At 34.4% G+C, this 8885-nt stretch overlaps 1 protein-coding gene and 1 non-coding gene across 2 annotated transcripts in view; one reads left to right on the top strand and one right to left on the bottom strand.

The window, feature by feature from the left end:
- The window catches only part of Wdr37 (WD repeat domain 37), an 89457-nt gene that overhangs the window by 74610 nt on the left and 5962 nt on the right, over positions 1–8885 (top strand). The gene's annotated exons all lie outside the window — the stretch shown is intronic.
- LOC111812650 lies at positions 8020–8125 on the bottom strand. Its single transcript, XR_002818097.1, has one exon. It is a non-coding gene; the product is annotated as a U6 spliceosomal RNA (small nuclear RNA).

Here is an 8885-nt window from a genome sequence, read left to right as displayed (position 1 = left end):
TTAACTACTGTGTCATCTTCTAACGTGATTTTATCTTACTGCTGCTGTGGCCCTAAGTATTGTTATTTTCAAGGGATTAGGAGTAGTGCATGCATGCGAGTGCGTGCGTGTGTGCAAGTGTGTGTATATGTGCATGTGGCTAAAATTAAGTCATGTTACCAGCCACATGTGATCTCATATGAAATAGTGTTTTGAAATAGGAACACTATTATATGCTCTCATGTCCAGAATTTCATTTAATAATGGAAGGAAAATGTGTGGTTATTTAAAAATATATGTTGATACAAAATTTCATAAGAGGATTTGTTGTTGGACAAAACAGGAGTTTTCTCAAATACTGCACACCAGTTTCTGTGGAGTCAAGTGTTCTGTACCTATTTTTGATCTGAAGACTATGTAAATCATTTGTTAGTTAAATTTGTGAAAAATTTGTTTGGAGGAAAAAGTATGCATTTATAAGTGTCCTGTGGAATCAGTTATTTTTATTGTATTAATGTAATCGTTTTTGAGTGTTCAATGTCTTCATTGCAATATGGAATTCATTAAAACATCCATGTCCATAATTACTATTATAAAAGTTTTGTGTTATTGAGTATGTTATTTTTTTTACTTTTTTCATGTTTGCTCTGTGAAACATTATGAATAGTTATTTAAAATCACAATTGGCTAGGAACTGATCAAATTATAATATTACCCACTTGAGATATTTGAGTTTTAAATTTAAACCCCAGTTGCATTATTTCCTATCTCTTATGCGAAAGTTAAATGATACATAATTATGCATGTTTTTCCCCATCATTACTAGAAAACCTCAGATGATTAACAATTTGACCTCATAGACGATTTTGGTGAAGTTTCTCAGAGTATCTTTTACTGTTAGCATCGCAAGCTTGTTTGAAAGTTGAAAACATTACAGGAAGTTTAACACCATTTTCTGTGGGAGAAAGCAAATCAAGATTGATCGTGGCAACTTGTACATTGTTATATTCGAAACCGTGAATGGTAATGGTTGTTGCCGAAACCTCAGAAGGTACTGAAGTGTAGTACTGGTTACTTCCTTGCTTGTTGGTGACTCCTTTGTCCAACTTACCAGGGTCATTGCCTAAATAGCATAGTTATTGGAAGTAATATTCAGACCCCATCCCCAGAAGTAGAAATTTTTCCCCTGTGTGACTTTCTTACCTTATTCCCCAGATAGCATGCAATTTTCTAAATTTCATAATTATATCTTTATTAAATTTAAAAGTTGATGTTAGTATAAAGATGACTCATTACTACCATGTTATCAAAATGCTATCCAAACATCTTTGCCCTAGCATCCATACACTTGTTTTTCCCTAATCATTTTAGAATTTTGAAAAAATATTCTAAAAATTGAGAACTCTAATCAAAGTATAGTTCATACTATGGTGAAAGGATGTTAAATATCTTGTAAGAACTCCAAAGTATAGTTTTTTGGTGACCCACTTATAATTTATGGACTGGGTTACAGTCTATTACGAGGTTACCTTAGGTAATTTGATCAAGGAGGCTTCTCTAAGGAAGCGATAAATTGAAGCCCAGCGTTGATGAATGGGTCCAACAAATTGTAGGAACAATTCCTGTTGAGAGGAATTGTTCATTGCTGCATGTGAAGTCATGAGAGAAAGTTTTGACATGTAGTAGGTACTGAATCAGTGTGGCTGGAGCCAGGTGTGAAAGAGTGAGTAGCCCAGGATGAGGGGGTGTGTGTGTGTGTAACAGGCACAGTCTCATTCAGAAGCCATGATGTGGATGCTATTCTGTGTGCACTGGCTTTCTCATGGGGTGGACTGTAGATGGTGGAAATCATGCAAAGAGGCCATGAAGTCAGTCACGTGCCAGGCTGGCTGTCAGATGTTGGTGGCAATAAGATGAAAAGGTGCATTTGAAGTCTATTTCCAGTGAGTGGTTCTCACTGGAAGGTTTCTTTATAATTCAGAATACAACTGTAAAAAATGCTGGTACAGTGTTGACCATAGGCATTCTTTAGAGTAGTCAGGATGTTTTAAGCACTGGAAAACTGTATAACCCCAATAAAAGGTAAACTGTTTTAGGAAGTTTGAGTCATACATGATATTGTCACCTTTGCTAAATTTAGCTATTACCTATAATGATAGTTTTTTGTTTTTTTTTTATTTTGGTCACCACCACTTAAACAATCTTTCAATCTGTATGCACTATGTCAGTTCCTCACCCATGTGGATACTGTGGGAATTGTTACTTTCTATTAAGTGATGTCATACAGGTAAAATTGATTGGTTGAACAGAGAGTACATGTAACCCAAAGTGGCCTTGAAAATTTTAGAGCAAGAACTGAGAAAGCCGGATTATTAGCTTTTTAGTTACTGGGACATAATTACTAGAAGGCTGACAGTTTCAGAGGTTTCAGTCCATGGTTGGCAGAGTCCAGTGCTGAAACAACATGGTGGAAGGGCATGACTGAGGAAGGCTGCTCACCTCCTGGCATCCAGAAAGTCGAGACCCGGGGAAGAGCCAGAGAGGAAGTCTTATACTCGTCCAGGTGACATCTTCAGTGAAGAACTTCCTCCAACCAGGCTTCAGCTTCTAAGTATATTCAGCTATGAACTCATTAATACATTAATCCATTAGTGATGTTAGTGCCCCCAAAATGTAATTACTTCCAAAAGCTCCCTCTGTGAACCTTTTGGGGCCTTTTGGGGGTAGGTTTATGATCTAACGTAAACTAGCCAGTCTTCCTCCAGTAAGTTGCAGAGCCCAGAAACTACTAGTGACTTTCAGCTTGAGCACAAATAGCATGAAATGCTTCAGGGTGCTAATAGAAAATTATTAGAATTGTATACTTAAAAACACTACCTTCAAGAATGAGACTTTGGAAATAAAAATAGTTTTCACCTGTATACCATTCTATTAGAACTTCTTAAGAAAATACTTAAGGAAAACATTATGAAAAAATGGTTTTGGGCTGGTGAGATGGCTCAGTGGTCTAAAGCACCTACTTAGAGCAAACTAAGCCAAGCAAAGCACAGGGACCATGGTTCAATCCCCCAGCACCACATACCAGCCAGCCCCGCCCCCTGGTGGGCTGAGCTGGCCACACACACAATAAATAAATAAAATTAAAAAAAAATGGTTTTAAATTTGAAAAGAATACCAGCAATCATTTATAAAAAATTAATACATGATGGGAGTAAATTTATTTGGCTGGAATATTGAAATAGTGGTAACTTGCTGAAGTTCATAGTGACAACTTGACTGAAGTTGTTAAGTATGTGTTCTAAAATTATAAGGATAACTACTTTAAAGAAAACACTGGAAAGATTAAAAGTGGTTACAGTAAGGGCATGTGGAAATGTGATTAAAAAGAAGTCTCTAACTTTAAAAAGGCTTGAAATCATGGAAAAGCCAGCATTTTAAAGATATCAGTTCTTTCCATTTTGACAAGTAGATTTGATGAAATTTCAATTCAAATTAGTTTTTCTTTCAGAATTTGACAATTTGATTCCTAAATCTCTTTGAAAACAAAAGCTAGCATTAGCAAGATGTTTCACAAGAGAAGAGGAAAAGGAGATGCTAAGAGAAAAAATTTACTATCAGCTTAGGTAGTAATAAAAGTATGGTATTGAGAAAGAGAAAAACTGATGCAGTAGAATGGAAAGATCAAAAGAAACCTGTACTTGTATGAAAACTTGGAATTCTCAGCTCATATAATCACGGATGAGTGGGAAGATATTGAGCATGATGGTTAATTTTACATGTCAGTTTAGCTAAGGGATGCCCAGGTAGTAAAACATTGTTTGAGGTTGTATCTCTGCCTGTGTTTCCCTAAGAGATTAACACTGGTGTGTGTGTGTGTGTGTGTGTGTGTGTGTGTGTGTGTGTGTGTGAGAGAGAGAGAGAGAGAGAGAGAGAGAGAGAGAGAGAGAGAGAGATGCTGGGGATTGAATCCAGGGCCTCAGGCAAACCTGTAAGAGATGAACACTAATGGGTAGGCTGGAGTAAAGAAGCAAAATCTACCCTAACCAGTAGATAGCCATCATCCAATGCACTGAAAGCCCAGGTAATACAAAAAGATGTAGCCTGGTGTGGTGGCACACACCTATAATCCCAGCACTCAGAAGGCTGAAGCAGGAGGATTACTGCAAATTTGAGGCTTTGCTGGGCTGCATTCTGAATTAAAAGCCAGCCTGAACTACATAGTGAGATCCTATCTCAAAAACAAGACAAAATTCTACACATTTATAGGAAATTTGGAAATTGGTCAGCAGGTAAAAAGTCATATAAAAGGAAAATACGAATAGCCAATAAAACAAGATGCATATAAAACTTAAGGTCAAAATGAAATTTCTACTTCCTAATCATTAGATTGGGAGGAAATTTTGTCAAGAAAATAAATGATATTTTATATATTGTTGGTTGTGTAAAAATAATAGTAACTTTAGAAAAAATCGTGTAAGTCAGAATATGCACGCCTTCATATTCCATGATTTACTCAGTGTACACATTGATGAGACAGGTAAATGAATATATATCTAAATAGTGACATACTTCATAGCAGTAAAAAGGAACTATAAACAGCTACATGCAGGCGTTCAACTTAGGAATGTGTAATTTAATGAAAAAATAAGCCACTGAAGGATACACTCAAAATGAAACACCATTTTTATAAGCCACAAGATAAAACCACCCCCTCTCTCTACTATCCATCATCATCACTGCCACCATCACTACCACCATCATTATCATCATCATATTTGGGGATATTGGAATGAAAATAGAGAATCCAGCCTAATGTTCTCTGGCCAAGGGTAGAGGCTGAGGTAGGGAGGCAGAGGGTGGGCTTGGGGAAAAGCTCAAAACTGGAAATATTCCATTTCTAATTTGCATAGTAGGAACACAAGTTTTACTTTTTTATTTTTCTTATTTCATAATTTAAATTTCTTTATAGTATTGCTTTAATGCATATGTTATATAATTAAAAGTAAAATTATAGTACGTGCTATTTCCAAGATGGGCCAAATGAATGCTGATAACAGGGAATTTATAATAATATTTTTAACAGTATCAATTTCAAACTTACTGTATAACTACTTTATTGACTTTAGATATCAGCTGTTTTTTTCATTTAACAATATGTAGCTTTATTACTCTAAAATGTTGGATTTTCAGTTGTTATGAACATTCCATAGTAGAAAACACAAAGCCAATTTTGTTCCAAAGAAAATGTTCTTGAAAAAATGGTCACTAAGGAAATTGTAAAAAGGCAGCATGCTATACTGTGTCAAAATTGGGCTGTTTTCAAATACATTATAGAAATTCTAGCTTTCAAATAGGAAATGTAATAAGGATTTCATTTACCAGGTGTGATCATAAAACAATAAAAGTAGCTTTCTTATGTTGCTCATAAACTGAGATGGAAGATAATTTCAAGCCCAGGAGACAATCCAAAAATTGTGTTGAGCAGTGGCCACATGTTAGAATAAGAATTTTAATTCTCAAAGCCTGTATTTTGAGAAAACAGCATTTATTTGAATAGGTGGATAAGTTCTGAAATACCTAAATATCATTTTCTACAATGCATATGCATTACAAGTGTCTTCTATTTTCTGAACTTACTTTTAATAAATACTAGAAAATGTTCTGTTAGCTTATTTTTTTCTTCTCCACGCCAACATTAATTGTATATATTCCCTAACTAGTTTGCGTTAGATGGAGCAAATTTCAATTTTTCTTTGCAAAAGCAAAGAACTTTATTGTAATGTAATTGTCATACAATACAGTGAACACATTTAAAGTGTGAAACTTGATGAGTTTTGACGTATTTACCCATGAATTCATTATCATATTCAAAATAATGCTCATATAAATCCCTCTAAAAAGTAGGACCCCCCCCACTCAATTAATCTGGTTGGGCCTATTTATTTTATTGATACTCTTGAATGACACAATGATTGTACCTTTCAAAAGTCATTGGCTCATTGACTTTGTATTTTTCATATTTTGAGTTTTGATGAGTTACTATTTCTTCTTTCTTACTAATTTGGGTTTAATGTTTTTGCTTTTCCTCTCGTGGTCCTAAAATAGATCATAAGGCCTTTGATCTGAGATCCTTTTTTCTGTGTGAGGGATTTCATGGTATAAAATTTTCCAAGTACTACTTGTAGCATCGTACAAATTTTGGTATCCCTTAACCAAATTTTTCATCCACTTCACAATGGTAAATACTTTTGGTATTTCTCTTTCACTTTTTAGAATTGTGTTATTTAATTTCCAAATATGTAGAATTTTCCAAACATCCTTTATTGTTAGTTTCTAACTTACTCAGAGTAAATAGAGGTTGTATGTTGTATTTCTGGAATCTTTTTAAATTTATGAAGTCTTCCTTGGCAACACAGAATATAGTCTCTCGTTAAATGTTCTTTGTGCAGTGAAAGAATGTGTATTCTGCTGTTGTTCTGAGGTATTATGTAAATATTAATGAGTTGGTTGATATTGGAGTTCAAGTTTTTGGTGTTTTTCCATGTCTTGTTTAGATGCTCTGTTGGTTATTGAGAAAAGAAATTATAATTGTGAATGTTTATTTCTCCTTAGAGTTTTATCTGTTTTAACTTCTTGTATTTTGATGCTTTAGGTACATAAATATTTAGGATTATTACATCCTCTTGATTAATTGATCTTGTATCATTATGACATGAGCTTCTTTTCCTTAGGAATATTCTTCTGAAATGCACTTTATTTGACATTAATAGGGTGACTCTGGCTTGCTTTTGTTTAGTATTTGCATGACATTTTTCATCCTCATAATTTTATCCTGTTTCTCTGTGGGTAAGTGCATTTGTTATAGTCAGGATATGGTCAGATTAACTTACACATAATAGTGTACACCCTCTATCATGTAACATTCCTATATTCATAATATGTGGTGATTTTTTGCCTTATAAGTGCAGTGTTGAAATCATTTACATTTAATAGGACTTAGTCACATTTAAACTGTTGCCTTACTCTTTGCTTTATATTTGTTCCATCTTTTTGTCATTTGTCTTTTCTGTATTTCTACCTTTTCTTGGATAACTGAGTATTTTTATGAAAGTGGTTATTTTATTGGATAATCCTTTTATTATTTTTGTTTGATTTAGAATTTATGGTATGTAAGTTGAACATATCAGACTACCTTCTACTTTTACATATGTTATAAATTTTGTATTACATTTTTGTTGTTTAACCTCTTAAAGGAATTTCATAAGATAAATCATATTTACACCCATAGCAACCATTGGATTCTTATTCTTTGATGTAGCTCCATATTTCCATCAAGTGTCATTCTCTTCTTCCTGAAAAACTTCAACACTTTTTGTAGTGTAATTTTCTTTGGATTTTGAATTTTGGATTTTGTGTGTTTGAAAAAATGTTTCATCTTTCTTTTCTTTTTTTAAAAAAAATATTTATTTGGTACAGGATCTTGCTATGCAGCTCAGACTCTAGTGATCCTCCTGTCTCAGTCTCCCCAGCACTGGGATTACAGGCATGCACCACCATGACTTGTTTCAGTGGCCGGCATGGCGTGTGATACCAAGGATTGAGCCTGTGTCTTTACACTTGCCCGGCAGGTGCTTAGACCGCTGAGCTATCTCCCCAGCCTAGGAGCATTATTTTTAAAAATAGTTTTTCTGTTCCTTGTCCTATTCTTTATTGGTGACTTCTACTAATTGCCTATTCATTCATTTATTGCAGTTTAGTTTTCACTGTAAATTGGGTTTTTTAGTCATTTTTTCTCCTTGTGTTTGATTTGCATAGTTTTTATTGCTTCAAGTTTACTACTTTTTTCTGAAATGCTTTTATATTTTTAAGCTGACATATAAAATGTACATATTTATTGAGTACCATGTGCTGTTTCAGTATACATACAATGTTGTGTAGTGTTTAAATCAGGATAAGTATACCTTTCGCCTCAAACATTTGTCATTTCTTTGTTATTAAAAACACCCCAAATCATTTCTTCCAGCTTTTTTTTTTTTTTTTTTAAATATTGACCACTTCACAAATTTGTATGTCTCCTTCAGCAGGGGCCATGCTAATCTTCTCTGTATCATTCCAATTTTAGTGTATGTGTTGCCGAAGCGAGTACTTTCCTGGCTTTTTTTTTTTTTTTTTTGTGTGTATTTGGTTGTTACAGGGTCTTGCTGTGCAGCTTGGACTCATAGTGATCCTTCTGTTTTGCAGTCTCCCCAGCGCTGGGATTACAGGCATGCACCTCTATGCCTGGGGTTGGGGCTGGTATGGCATGTGATGCTGGGGATGGAACCGCAGTCCCTGAGTTGGCCTAAGCTTACCTAAGCTTGTTTAAGCTTGCCTAAGCAGGCGCTTTAGTCCACTGAACTATCAGGGTGGCCCTCATCTTTTTTTTTTTTTTTTTTTCCGGAACCGGGGATTGAACTCAGGGCCTTGCGCTTGCCAGGGAAGCGCTTATTCCACTGAGCCATCTCCCCGGCCCCCCCCTTTTTTTTAATTTGGATTTTTTTTTTTTGACAAATTCAGCCTTTATTTTTTTTAATGGAAACATAAAATTACATAAAATAGTAACAGTTTATGTACTGTATATTGTTATCCTTAAAGTAGTTACACAGTGCAAGACAAACCAAAAAATATTCTTACAAAAAAGAGGAAGGTAATATAACACTTTCTTTTCAGTGATCTTGGATAAACTAGTAGTATAAATGAAACAAATTTGCATATATTATATTAAAATATGCTTGAAATAATGACATACAATTTGTTTTTTTTTTCCTACAGTTTTATTGATAAACATATAGCAATGAGACAGTTTCAAATCAAATCGGAAGTACAGTTTCAACAAATAATACACTGCATATATTCTTCTTAGTGGT

Source organism: Octodon degus, unplaced genomic scaffold (assembly GCF_000260255.1).
Source record: "Octodon degus isolate 3935 unplaced genomic scaffold, OctDeg1.0 scaffold00133, whole genome shotgun sequence".
Lineage (NCBI taxonomy): Eukaryota > Metazoa > Chordata > Mammalia > Rodentia > Octodontidae > Octodon > Octodon degus.
This window is presented reverse-complemented; position numbering and strand designations above follow the sequence as displayed.